Source organism: Melanostigma gelatinosum (assembly GCF_949748355.1).
Source record: "Melanostigma gelatinosum genome assembly, chromosome: 11".
Classification (NCBI taxonomy): Eukaryota; Metazoa; Chordata; class Actinopteri; order Perciformes; family Zoarcidae; genus Melanostigma; species Melanostigma gelatinosum.
The window spans coordinates 19,307,469-19,323,142 of NC_136644.1; positions in this window are offsets into that span (position 1 = coordinate 19,307,469).

Here is a 15,674-nt window from a genome sequence, read left to right on the forward strand (position 1 = left end):
GAACATGCTGAATTCTGTGTTTGTGTACAGTGAGAGAAAAAAAAACATGCATGAAAGGATTTGAATGCATCAAGATGAATCGGTAATTGTTTTATAATCGCGTCGAAGCCCTCTGAATCGGAATCGAATCGTGAGGTGGAGATTCCCCCCACTACTGAGCTTATATGCAAATTAAAATAAAATTGCAGATACAGTTAAATGTATCTCAATTTCTGTCAATGCTGACTGTGACTGGGTTGATCCAATTGTTGCCAATGCCAGTTTTCAATACTGGGACAGAAAACAAAACAAAAACTCCAGAGTTATTAAATAGCCCAAAGGAACTTACTGCTATTTACTATACCATTTATAATGGAGCTATGCATTATTTATAGACATCTATAGGAACCAAATGACAAAGTAATTAAAATGTATCAATTATTCATGCTACTGAGAGCATTGAGCTCTTGAGGGTGTGGACAGAAACCTTTTGAATAACAGATCTATTAATAGTGATCGTCTAAGCCCCACTACAGACCAGTAATTTAAGCATCTAAGTCAGAAACGTTTGGTCAAGTTGCAACTCAAAAATGTAATTTTCAGTCGTTTCACTTTTACCATATATGACGCGAAGATTTGTCAGAATGCGAGGCAATATTTTTGTAGTGTCAAACTTCAAGGAGACACAGCATTTCCTATTCTGACAAATGCATTTCTTGTGCATGATTTGCAAACAAAGCCTGGAGAGGGGTTGAAATCCCCCCCCCCCCCCCTTAACCTCAAACTTCATGTGGTAGTTGGGAAGGCTGAGTGTAAGCTAATCAAACCATCTTCATTTGAAGAGCATCCTGACTTGCACAGCTTTAATCCATGACGGCTTGCTCTGAACATTATCTAATAATTGGCACATTCCCCTGGTGAGAATGGGCCTGCAATCTCTTTCCCCACCATGACAGTGTAATGGATTGCTGTGCACATTTCACGTGGCTTTGAACTTATCTTCATTCCGCCCCCCCTCCCAACTAAATTCTTAGTTGCCTCCCACCTCTCTGTACAGAATTTGCGGTACAGCACATTATTTCTCCCCCCATTGCTTATTGCTTCGGGGTACAATAAAGTTAAAGATTCATTTCATGGTCTAGTATTTACATGATGTTTACCCTAAAATAACACAGCAAAAAAGGGATCATTATAATATAAATTGTAGCATAAGTCTCATTAAGTATGTTTAATGTTAATTCAAAAAAATCTCTGTGTTTCACTCATGCTGCACGTTTTGCTTTCATGAACCTCGTGGCAAATGATCAGACATTTTCCCAGTGACCTATAGCACACACTCAGGATACACACAACCTTAGCTTGCAGGCGGTGTGAGGAAATACATGCGCTCCTTGATCTCCTAATCTCACATACTGGGCTGCACTACAGCACACCAGCAGATGGACAATTCGGCACACTTTTCTTTTTTTTTCAGGTCAGTGGGGAAACAGTAGACACAGCAGGTTACACAGAGCAGTGTTTGGGGCGGTAGGAGGTAAACATCAGCCTTTTTCCCTGCTTGGTAAACTAACAGCTCCAAGCATCAACAGTGCCTCAATAGCCTATGTTTGAGACCTGCTGATTGCAGGCACCACCACCGGCTCTCTTCAACAGATATTTTTTTCTACTTAATCGTTTTTGCTTTCAGGCTTTGGTGGTTTTTAAGCGTCACACGCTGTAAATAAAAGCCTAGATTTCGAAATCCACCCTAAAATGTAATTATATTGTTGTAAAAAGATATAAAAGCAAGAAACAATTTCTTCTAAAAATGTTGCACATTTACAACTAGTTTGCATGAACTACTCTAATCAATTTCTCTCTTAAAGCTATAGGGTTGGCCATTTTTAGAAACTAGCAATAGCGTGCTTAGATTTTAAAAATATCAAACTGAAAAACCCAGCCCAGTGTTGCAAACTCTAACAGCAGCACTAACTCCAAAAGTTTCTAAATTTAGCAAAGAAAAGTCACAAAGTTGTCAACACTGACAGCCCGTCCCTTAAAAGGCACCCTCCCAAAAATATGATTTGAAATGTAAACAACAATCAAAGCTGTTGAAACTCACAGCTGTTAAGCGAACAGCTTGTGGAAGACTCAAAGACTCAAAGGTGACGAGCAATGAGTGCACATGCAGAATACGTGCAGGCAGGCAGGCAGGCAGCCCCTCCAATCATTACATTCGGGCTGAATGAAATGATTGGACGGACTTATCACAGTCCTTTTCTCTTGTTTTGTCAGAGCATTTGATTTAATGATTGCTGTCAGAATGTAATGAGAATTAAAACTACATATAAAAAATGTTTTTGAAGATTACCAACCCTGCCTTTAACGATGGACTCAGCTGTACAGTATTAATATCCTTTAGCTCATTGCAACAAAAACGTTATTGTTTGGGCTCACTCTAATCTCTCTCATTGGCATAATTTCCAGACACAGTGGGTGGCGTGTTTCAGCAAAAAAACAAAAAAAAAAACTGTGCAGCTCCTATCCAGCATTAAATAGGAACAGGAAAAAAATCGAATAAACTGGTGAACATAGTGGAGCATTTAGCAGCTAAAACGTTCCCTTAAAAGTTGACAGCTAAAAAGAAGAGTGAATATTGAATGTGCTATTGTGAGGTTGATCCAAAACAGTACCTTAAATGAATACTAATATTGCTCCATGTTATTTGTTAGTGTAAATCAGCATATCAACTTTATAAAGGTAATATACTGTGAAAGCCAATGAGGCGTTTACAGGTCGTTTCTGCTGCCACTACGTAGCAATAAACAAAAAAATGTAGCTTTAAAAGACATCAGTAAAAATGTTGGCAAACAAAGACAAACATATCTTACAGTTTAAAAAAGGTATTAATGCCAACATGAAACCAAATAAAAACACTTCTTCTGTCTTGTTATTGTGAGTGCTTAATGTGACACTTGAATAAAATGGAGCCATTGTCAAAAGGTATTAACGAAACTTGTGCTATCATGAGTCAAAATGTCTGCTATGAAAAAGACCCATCATCAATGTCTCAACAATATAAAGTGCCAGTAAATCATCATAACCAGCAAGAACAACCCCCTCACCTCATCACGCCTCTTGGTTTAACTCTCACCGTTAATCTAATTTAGTTCCCAAGCAGCCAGATCTGGCACATCTTAATAAGTCATTTGAGGATATAATCGATCTGAATGTCACCAGTACAGCTTTGTTTCACTGATCCAGGATTGGCCGGCTAATCCCCCTGGCGTGTACCACTCGTGATAAAGAGAAGTCCAAATCAAACTGGAGTCAAGGAGCCCAGAAGACATCGGTTAGCCTGAGATAAGGCTTCTCCTCACTGTGCCCACTTTTAGCATTCCCACCTCCCTGCAGGAACACATACCCTCCGTATTGCCTCTAAATCAAACAGTGAGGCCTTTTATTAATAGCCTGTCAGCAGAGTTAACATTTATTTCATGTGTATTCATCTGAACAGCTTTTACAAATGGCACGGTGCTTGTGAACCTGCTCTTGAAACATGAGCCTTGTTTTTTCCCCCTCTGCTCATGAATTTCAATGACTTAGTGAATGCATGGCTATGTGTCTATAGATGCTGTTCTCTGCCTTGGGATAAAAACAATTTTAAAGACAAAACTGCTATATTTAGAGTGCAAAGAAACTATGCTTGAAATAGTTGCATTGTGTCTGAATTGATAATGTACAGATGTTACCAAGTTGTTTACTGTTGATGGACCACCAGAGACATGGAGGTTTGAAACAGAGGAATAAGAGGAGGGAAGTCACACAGGAGCGTTGGCGCTACTATAGAAGATACTATCAAGCGTTATCTAGTGGTGATCTCCCTAAACATAAGTGAAACAGACAGAGCCTCTCTACAGAATTTATGGTGGCCCATTATTTCATTTTGTGAATACCAAGAGTTCTCCCAGCATTGGCACTTCCAGAGAGAAACCATGGTGTGCTGACACAAATTGATTACGGGAGCGAGGAGACAATCTATTTGTTCCTCTAAACTGATAGCAAAGAACGACAGGATGAGAAAAGTGGGATGTACTAAAAGTGGGATGCACACGCGCACACACACACAAAGAAGAAAAGAAGTGGGAGAAAGGACAATGTGCAAAGTTTTGCAACAACTTCTCATTTTCAAAGACCAATATGCCAATGAAAGTGTTTTGCATTGCAGATTCATTCAGTGATAGTCGTGACAGAATTTCAATCGTGAATATATTCCCACACGTGTCTTTTTATCGAACTGCTGGCGTCCAAAAACAAAGTTGAGTTTACGAACTTAATTTTTTTAGACGTATATGTTCTCATTCTTACTGTTAATGCTGTGACACAGTTACAGTTACTTTTCATAAGGGTGAAGATGAATCCATATTTATTACCACATAAATGAATGCATCAGGTTTGTATTATTGTGTCATGCGTACACCTACTTTACACCCATCCTGCACTGGCTAACACGACACTAGAAATGAGTAAAAGCCAGATCCAGAATGCCACACATACATTTTCAAAAGAAAAAGATTTTCAAAGATTTTTCCGACCTTCATGTATGACAACAAAATTCATAAAACACTGAAAATATAATGTACATCTAGAATACTGGAGAAATCAGAAGAAGCGCCAGTCCATCTTTGACTTCTCTTCCAGGCTTGTAAGACATTTTTTTTTTAGAAAACGTAACATAAAAATTGAAAACCACTCCAATATTTGAGGGAGAGGGACACACTTAAATCACTCATAGCAGTGTTTACAAGATTTTGTGAGACTTTGGGGAATCTCGGACCCACTAGGGGAATGCACCCTCGGAAGAAAATTTCGTACATTTTAAAGTTAAATGCATCCATCTGGTGCACTTTGTCAGCAAAATGAAGAGGCTAGATCTATGAAGAACGCCGTGGCCTTGTAAACTATTTTGCACAAAGGACCCCTCTGAAAGTGTGTGTGTGTGTGTGTGTGTGTGTGTGTGTGTGTGTGTGTGTCTGTGTGCGCAGCGCAGAGAGGCGGCATTCAAAACCCTCTGCAGACTTGTTGCTCTCACTACCAGTATTCGCTTCTCTGTTTCAACAATGGTACACTGAGAAAAGGTACATGCAGGCTGAAATTCAACCGTGGCGTTATGTCGGGAAATGCAGTGACTTACACGTAAGAGTAGAATAACTCTTGTGCAGTAATTTATGCAGTGTAAAATGCCATAGGCTTAAGCTAATAGTGGTGACTGACCTATACACTTTTGGAGCTCCAAAAACTTTCATTAGAGACTGAACTGAGTGTTTACGCAGGGATCAAAGCTCTGACCGTTCAAAACGGCATCCAGCAAGATACCGTTGACATCATCGTCAAATACACTGATTTCCTTTTCCTGTCACAAGATGTATACAAATGTCCTCACTGCATCACTGCCCTGGTTTCAGCACCAACTGTCTTTTGGAGAGCACTAATCTCCGCTCTCCATTCTTTATTCATATGACAGCACAGGTAAAGCTGCAGAGCCAATACATTTGTCCTTCACCACATGACATCTTAGCCTCACTAATGAGCCATTTGACAGCACTGTGAAGGGAACAGCAGCTAAACGAAAGGTCCCTAGTGGGTTTGGTAAGAGCGTGTCAAGACCGGAAGAGACAGTAATACTTCACATTGACAGGAGGAAGAATGAACAATGAGTGGTTTTGCGGCTGTTTTAACATAAGGCTAATCTCTCAACGTTTTCCCGATTCTCATCTCTTCCTGGAGGGGTAGTGCTACTCCCACATCATGCTGCAAACTCAAATAATAGTTTCATCCACCAGGACTCCGAATGTGCTTCACATTCTCTGAACTTGCCGTTAAATGAATCCTGAATCTTGGCATCTATCGTTTGAATCGCTGAGAAACCAACAGTTTGTCAAACACAACCAACACATCACACGGTCTCTAAAGAGTGTTTTGTGACCATAATAGACGTTAATTGACACTCAATATTTAAATAAACCCTAAAGCACATCTCTGCTTCCTACCCAAGCTATTTTTAAACCATTCCTCCAAGAAACACCTGGAGGTGTCTGAATCAGGGAACCTGTTTTGTGGTTTACTACATTAACGCTTGTGAGTATTCATGAGCAGGAGTAGGCAGTACTCTCCAACGGGACTTAAGTCTGTGATCAACAAAAACTGTCAGTCATTGTCAATGAGAGCTGAGAGCTCAAGGGACATCGTTAGGTTCCCATTACGACACAAGACTTGCGTTCAAGACTCCAACGACTCATCTCATAAGAGCCAAAGCATATGGAGACCTAGCAGGAAAAGCTGCCATTGCAATAACACAGATGGCTGTCACAGATGTTGAAAGTCAGTTGTCATTTCATCTCTGACAAGTTCATGTGGCAACTTCTGTTTTCAAGTTTGAGATGGGGGAGAAAAAAAAAAATGTAATGCCATCATAAATATTTCCCTCTGTCTCCAAAAGTCATCAGTGACAGAGGCTGCTCCATTTACCGCAGAAACTCAACGCATGGAAAGTTGGAAAAGAAAATACAACATTTAGCTACGGCGGGTTCTATTTCAATCGATTGTTGAAACAGGATTGATATTTTGTGTCGTCAAATTGGATTTAACAAGGTTCTCTAAAAGACCTTGTTTCAACGACACTCAACCACAGTACAATAAAAGCAGAGTACAGCAAATATTGATCCTTTTTAGCAAATCACACTTCTGTATGCCCTCATTATATTCTTCTTTCTTGTTTGGGCTTTTATCCTGATAATTCATTTCATGATCAAAATTTTTATTTTATAAATTGATAGAGGGAATAGTGAGTCACGTTAAGCTGGACACCAAATACCAGCATGTGTTTAGTTTCAATAGTGGTTTGAGAGTCACCATTTCAAAAGCAACATAATGTGCCATACATAAACAAGCCAGAATTCACTGCCTGTACTGTTGGTGTGTATTAGGCATTATGGGCATCGTCATTCTAAAAAGTCAAGTTGATGTAAAAGAACACACACGACAGCCTAAAAAAACAGAGTTGAATCAATACGTCTGAAAATCTTCACAAAGACCGCACACTATGAGTTTCATCAATTTGCAATTACTTCGTTTGAAGTTTTGTCCACTCGCTGTGTGTTTGTAGATGTGCAGCAACACTGAGAGTTCAGCTTGGCTGTGAGGTAAAAAAAACAAAACCTTTATGGGATATATATGATGCTAAGAAAAGAGAAAAACAAGAATACAGAACAACATAAAAACACAAGAGGGGCATAAAAACTGACAGTAAAAACAGTTAAGATACAAACTGAAAATGTTTTGCTGTATTTTTTGGATTCCTGTTTTGTTTACACATTTTATTCATAATTTTGGAAATGTATTTCTGCTGTAATTTGAAATGTATTCTGTGTTATCCATCTTCTGCTGTTTGTACGTAACTCACAGTGTTTGACACAGGATTTTGGGAGAATATGATGGTCGGACCTTAAAGTTAAATGCATCAATCTGGTGCTTTTTGAGAGCAAAAGTAAGAGGCCAAATATATATATAAATAATGTCATGCTCTAGCAGTAGTGGAATGTAATTAAGTACATTTATGGTATTCAAGGGCTGTACTTCAGTACAATTTTGAGGTACTTTACTTCTGTATTTGTATTTTATGTAACATTATATTTCTATTCCTCTACATCTTAGAGGAAAATATTGTACTTTTAACTTCACTACATCTATTTGACAATATTACTAGAAAGGCTACTTTGCAGATTCTGATACCAAATATAAAATCAAAATCAACTTATAAACTATGATGTATTATCAAATAGACTAATCATTCGGTACATAAAGTAGTTCAAAGCAGCTCCACCTTTACCAGCTGCATCAAAGTGATATGCATTAATGCATCAATAAGTATAATCCAATAATATAAGCCTATACCGTATATTAAGGGGCTAAATCACTCCCCCGCAAGGAGCGAGGGCGCAGCAAGCACCAAGTTCACGTCCACGAGAAGCAGCGGGAGTCCAGGCGTGGGAGCAGTGAAGCTGACTGGGGGAGCAGTGAGCCACTGTCACTCTCTGAGCTGAACTAGAGCTCATTCACCGCGCACTGCTGCAGAAGAAGTGTGTATTGTGTAGTATCTATAAACCTCACATTTAAAAGTGATAATACATACTGTATATTCAATTCACAAATGATTAATATCATGAATCCTATCTCCAGTAATTAGGCTTCATCATGATGAAACACTTTGATATATTGCACGTGCTATTTGTGTCAGATTCGGTTTAACTGCATGGACCACCTACTATTGGTCACAATACAATGCTTTATTTGCATGAGCTACTTGTCCTGTGACAACAATCCCATTTAAAGCGGAGAAATATCGGGACCAAAGTCAGTCAACTGTAAATAATGCATATGGCACTCCCTAACTACTAGTAATTTATGTTGTACACCCTGAGAGCCAAACATCAGGAAAATGCAGAAAGAAAGATGGCCTAAAATCAAATTAAGGACGGAGAAGGCCTGGCAGTGTTGAAACTGACAGCCCGGCATGCAAATAAGCACATCTGTCTTACTAGGGAACACTGAGTCTGCTTTATCTCATGTAGAAGGAGCAGTCCATCTTAGCTAGACAGCCGTTTGGCTGCACTACACTTAAAGAGCAAGGGCTCTAAATTGGATCTCAATTGTGCAACTGTACAAATGCTCACCTGAAATGGTCTCCTCTGCACTTATGAGCATGTATGTGTCAGTGGTGTCCTGAACCTGAGCAGCACGCTACGCTAGCTTCAGTTAATGTCACATGAGAGCATTTACTTGAACGGACTGTATTTTAAAGAATATGTAACTGCGTGTGTGTGTGTATGTGCGGGTGGGTGAGTGGAACTTGTATTGTGGCGTAACAACGACTAAAATAATAACTATTGTTGAGGATGAAACTCACCCCAACGTGGAGGAGGCCAGACCACACGTGTGTCCAGCTGCTTCGTGCAGTTCACACGCTGCAATAATGACTCTACCAAAACTGGTTTACGGTTAAAAGGATTTAATCCCACTGATGCAAGTATGATTACAGTTACACATTGGAGTACATACTCCTATGAAATATTACAATATTAACCCACTTTGGAAAAAACCACACGCTAAAAAGAGGCAGAAAAACACTTCTATCCCCGCCCACATATTCGTTCGCGACTCCTCCCCTTCCGTCTATCTCAATTTTTATGAGCTAACTTCTCTATGCACTTCAGTAAACGCCTATCTCCACAGCTCTCTCTCCCTGAGCAGCTAACACATTCAAATTCTGTCAATTATGGCTTAATCCCTTCTATGATAATCTTCAGTATAAAAGTTAAACTTCTGCAACTTTGGCAGAAGCTTCATGTCTTATTAGCTACTAATCCTACAACACTTTATGTTTATCTTAATTATGCATTCCCAATACACTTATGATTATGACTAATTATGAATTCTTAATTATGAATGATTAAACACTTATTATATCTACTAAACACACCGTTTTTTGCTCAAATTTCTTACACTATGGCTCTCTATTCTTCTGGAGTGCTTTTGGATGATCAGTGGGAAGCAGATTGGCAGTGACATATTGGCTGAAAATAACGAAACTAATTACACTCAGCCGTTTGTAAAGGGCCGGCTTTGAAACAACAGCAGATTGCATCAAATATGCTTCAAATGCACAGCCTTTGTTTGTGATTCGCCAAGAAACTATCCTTAAGCTTGTCTGTTAAATACACAAGGATTATATACCTACATATGCACAGATGGACGCGTGCATGTGTACAAATACACTGTACATGCTTACAGCAGGCAAACAGAAGAGGATCAGTAAATGCAGTCAATTTTCAACTTCACTCGACTTGTAGCTCTGTGTGTTTTTTCTACTGTGACAGTGAATCTCTTCATCTATTTCTTTCAAAACGTCTTCTGAATGTTTCACACACTCACTCTTTTTTTAGATAAAGTACATCAACGCAATTTACTAATATTCCAACAATAGCACACGCATTATGTGGCTTTTACAAGCTTTGGATTTCTTACAGTGTAAGAAAAACAGATCATCAGCCATCTGTATATCAACTTGTGCGCCTATTAAATTACTGACTGTCACATCCATAGTATTCAACTACTCACTGATGAAATATGAAACACCTCTCGAAGTTGAAATGTATTTGCTTGCACGCACACATTTTTGCAAATGATAAATGTGGCATGAACAGAATAGACAGAAACTACACTCGACTAATTCATCATAATTCCCAGCACTGCGTCTTACGCGTTATAAAAGAAAACCTTCACATGAAGCCTAAGTCCCTTCTGTAAGCATCCCTGTCCATCCTCCGTATTCGTCTGTGCACATACGGAAGGAGAACAGACGCATAGCGATAGCAGCAACGCAGCACAGCCAATAATGGTTGTGGAAAAGCTTCTGTGCAGCCTCTCTTGTTTTGTTTCCTGGAGCTTCATCAAGAGATTCAGCCATAGGCAGCTGTGTGAAGGTGGTGCATTAAATGGTTGCCTGGGAAGGTCCCAGAGGGCAGTGTGGGGTCCAGACAGCACGAACGAATGTGCTAATGCTGCAGCATGAACAATAACAAAACATAAAACATATGACAAAGTACTAAATAAGGACGCATGACTGTGGCCATCAACTACAAACTGAACTAAAAATAAGAACTGTAATAGGATCTGGACAGCTTACCACCGCAAAGCAATTTCCTGAGGGAAAACCCTGGCTTTACATTGAATAAAACAAAACCTCCCCTTATAAACAAACTTGACATGAGCATGTACTCATTCCTTCACAAACGATGTACTATTTGCCAGAATGTCTTTCACGTCTTCTGAAATCACACTGTGAGTTAAGGGATGCTCATGCGAGACTGCTGCAATGACTTACAGATGTTTGGCACGCAATGTGAAACTAGTTTCAGTGAAGCACTGTCAACATAATTATGTTGCATTATAATGATGTGACTTTACTGCTGTTCTAATGTATACTTGTTATACTGTTTTCAATGTTTCCTCTTTAGAGACGTCGCGCAATAAACCTGTCCCGCCAGATGGTTTGTCACAGAGAACCATCTTCAGAGCCGTTCTTTGTCTCTTCTTTCAATGAAGAAATACTTTCCAGTTCTGATATAACCGATGCTGTTAACTCGCCGCCACCCTCTTCAGGAGCCGCCATTGTTGTTTTGAACAAACAGTCGCCTCTCTGTTTCGTCTCGCACACACCTGAGCGCCGCCCGTAGCTCCCTGGTTGTCTGCAGCGCTCTAAACATCATCTAAAAACATCAGATTTCAGCGCGTCCAAGGATAATATTAGCACCCTATGTCTACCAGGGGTGCATTTGATAACTAAAATGATGATGGGATAGGCCAAGTTAGCTGTAAGTGAGCTAATGTTAGCTATATGTGAGTAAGCTACTGTAGTTAACAAAGGCACTTGCGAACATAATAGCCGACTGCAAAGCTTTCTGATGTGTCCACATTTCACTATAACAAAAGTTGCATACTGTCAAAATGATTTTGCTTAACTTGCAGAAATGTAGTTAGCCTAAACTGACATTTGGACAAAATGCTTGCTGCACACGGAGCGTTAGGCATACTGAGTGTCAGGATCCCACCGTTTCCTCATTCTTCCTGCTATTGCCTCTCACTTTTTCCCTTTATAAAAATGTAGTTGTTGGTTCTTTACCTCATTTGTTCGTGCATCCCATAATATGCCAGCTTTTATGTTGTTTGCCAGCAGACCAAAGTGACAAGGAGGCACCTTCACGCAATACAAAGTCGATGGAATTAATGGTATTAAAACATTTTGTACGAAAAACCCAGCAAAGGAGTTTAATTTTGTCCTTAATGAATTATTTTCACAAACAAACATAGTTAGAACTAATTAATTTATGAAAAACACATTTAAGAAAAACAGCATGAATGCACTTCTGCTGAGACATCACTAAGGAGTAAACTGCATTTCAATGCTAATTGGTGCCTTTTATTTTATCGCTGAAATACTACAAAACTCCATTTGCCCAAGGTGAACACTGCAGATTAACAGCCATAAAATAAACATTTGGATCGAGAAGAATACCGCATCAAATCGCTCACCTCTCTCAAATCAACTTGCACCTTTTATTCTTGCATTTCTATTACTCCTCTCTGTCATACTGCTAAATGTAAACCGCATTAGATCAGCTGTTTGTGAAAAGCGGCATGATCCTTCATTAAAAACCCACAGACCATTATTAGTAGAGCGTGTGGACAAAAGTGTCATGTTACCCTCTGCATTAGTGCAGCTGTGCTTCAGGCCCATGTCAACAAAGAAAACTGAACACCTAGCACCACTTACCGAATGGAAAGCTTTCGAGCTAAACATAGCATCAGTCCCGCTTCTCTTCCCTCTGTTCCTAAAAATCAGCGTCATTGTCACAGACAACTGGAGAGTGTCCAATTCTGAAAAAAAGGCATTTCACCATGCCAAGCAAAGAACACAGAAAAAGTATCCCTTTACGCATATTCCTGCTTTGATGTTTCACTGCTTTTCGTTTTGGCCAAGTGTTAAACTGCTTTTATTGTGGGAGCCTATAAGATGTATATTGTTATTTGTACACTATAAAGTAATGTAGCCCTTTCCTTCATCCCCCTCTCTCTTATTCTGTCAACATGAAATGGCTGGATATTAAATGGAAGCCTGAATGAAATGTTCACGTAAATGGATTTGCATGCACGCACAGACACACTCATATACATACAAGCCTTCAACGTGCTGTGTAAAATGAGGTACCATGTAAAACACAACATGCACATATTATGCACATCATTGAGGTAAAGAGGCAGTGATGTGGAATTTCAGGGCCGACAACTACAACCAATTCTGTTTCTTGGTCGACATGATAACCAATAATATTACTCGTGCAATTACAAAAATACGAAGAAAACAACATTTACAAGTTCATTTCCCAAATGCCAACACATACGACAGCAAATACATATGAAGAAATGAAATCTCTGCTGCAGTCCCTTGCTGTTTTTAGTAATTGCCCACTTGTGTATGCAAGCTGAAATGCATTATCATACGTTTTGTATATTCTTTCAATTCCAGTGGCATTTAAGCTTTTCTGCTGTTGTCCTTGAATCACAGCGTGTGAGAGCATTTCACTGGAGTATTAAAGCGTTTTAATATTGTGTTTCAGTGTTGAATACATTGTGAGTTTTCAACAGTGTGTTTGAAAGCATATGTCGGCTGTGAGAAGCTTGTTAATATTATGATGGTTTAATCCGCGTTCGGTACATTTCAAAGGTTTTTGTTTGAAGGGTGTATGTGATTTTATTCACTGTCAACGTCTGTTTGGCTCTTCATATAATATTGAATCATTTCCTTCATTAGGCAACAAGGATACGACTTGAAGCAACAAACGTGCTCCTCCTCCACGCTGAGTTAACTTCATTCAAAGTGCCATATATTCACTTGCTTTGAATTTTGCACCTGAGCACAAGGAAATCGGTTTCCTCTGAGCAGATGTTTTTACAGCTGCATCACAAAGGAGCTGGAACGCCACTTGCTATTAACACCACCTGCGTGAATCACATTGCTAATTTTGCAGTTGTGAGCAAAGACATAAATCAATGGTTAATGTATGTGGCTCATGCTTTTTTTTTAGGCTCCTTGATCTAATTGATCAAACAGCACATGAAATGGTCTCTGGTTTACTTCCCATCACAGTGCGTCTACAGACACAAATGTGATTCTGACACACTTAACTGCATTTGGGTGCATATTCTTTGATTTATAGTGTCAACATGGAGCATATACAACCAGCAGAGAGACTTAACATAAGGTTTAGGGTCATAGCCCATTTATCACATGCAACAAAATCTCTACAAAAATCAAAAACAGTTTAAAGTCAGGTTATCAGCCCCTACCACATGCCGGGACAATGAGCTCTAATATCTAATCTAACCCCGTTCTGACCTGCACTCTGCAACTCTGAAAACAAAATGTAATAAAGTGCACAGCAGGAGGTCAAACGCAGTAGTGATACGAGGCCTCTTTTTCCTCGTCAGTGTGCCATTGTGATGAGTAAAACTAATCTCCAACTGTAAGTCCAATGCTTCATCTGTGTTGGAAAAAACTGAAACGAAAAAAATCTGATGCACAAAGTCCAGTGAAGATGAAGATATTCCATATAGCTTAAATACAATGGGCACACAATCGTTCATTCGTATAACCTTTTTCAAGGCGAGAAAAATCAATACTGAGATATCTTTGTGTCCACTTCACGCATGTCCGTCGACTGCAGTCTAGAGCTAGACAAAGTAGTGTCTTTCATTTTGACCTGGGCTATTCCTCTTGTACATTTGTGGTGGGGGTGGAAGGTATAAAAGGTGTAGAAAGTACCCCGGTATGAATTTGCCCTACGGTAGGAATTGTGACTATACTGTGCTGACCGGTAGAGACTAGCGATGCACCTATTGATCACTAATTACAGTGTAATACATTTCCATGCATGCTGCTCAGAGTAATCACAGTGACCAGCTCGTCTTTGTTCAAATGTAATCTTGTAAAATGTAGTTTTTGGCGAGAAACTAATATAGATATAGAATAAATACAGTTGTTAAAGGTTTTTCACAGCAGAATGAAATAGACATTAGGGAGGGAATTTGACCTGTCTAACTTCCTAACACTAATACTTCAAATGATATCAGTTACAGCCATGTCTGATGTAACTAAGTTAAGCCGTTCAAAAGACATAGCATTAAATTCTGTGAATGTCCCGGAAGCTCAGCTGTGAACAAGATCGATATCTGAACTCAAAAAGGCGGATAATTACCTCAAACTCCATGGGAGGCAAAATGATGTCAAGAAACTGTTGATTGTGAAACTATTCAATAAGACGGCAAATTACTTTGATTGATTTGATTATAAGCAGAGGAACGCGATAATAAAGTCAGCACTGCATTCATCTCTTGTTGGTGCGTATCAAATATGGCATTGAGGAAGAAGAACGTGCGCAGATCATGTCTTGACAATGGAAAGCGATTGAAAAGGGGGACACAACTGTCATGCTATCACTATGCATCAAAACCTGCCTGCTGCCTTAATGGGCTCTTATAGCTTATCAGAGCCCCTTTCGATGGCAAACGCAGCCTCGTCTCAGAGTGAATTGTTGATTCTCTGTAAAGTTTTGACAAGGCCTATTACACAGATGGATAGCTGTTTCCACTGGGAAAACACAGACCAGCCAAACTGAGCTGTGTTTCCTGTCAAGTGTTCCTCAACAGCAAGCCAGTTAAAAAGCACTTCAGGCAACTCATTTCTGATGAGGTGTTTTGCTTTTTCAACAGCCACTGCCATGTCGCAAAGTGCTGTTACCTAATCACAGCTGCAATGATCTACAATACATAACTATTGTGGTTGGGAGTTGCAGTGAAATACAGCTTCAAAAACTCATTATAGACAGCCTCTTACAAGATGAGCAGCTCCAAGGCTATGCTTACGTACAGCTTATTCAGAGTAGAGGTCGACCGATAATGGATTCTTAAAGGCCAATATAATAATAATAATTTGAAGCAGGAATAAGGTGATAGCCAATTAAAATCGGTCGATAACCCCATCACGGGGATAAGGAAACAATCAACCTCAGTGAACAATTGTTGACTCTATTACAGACTGT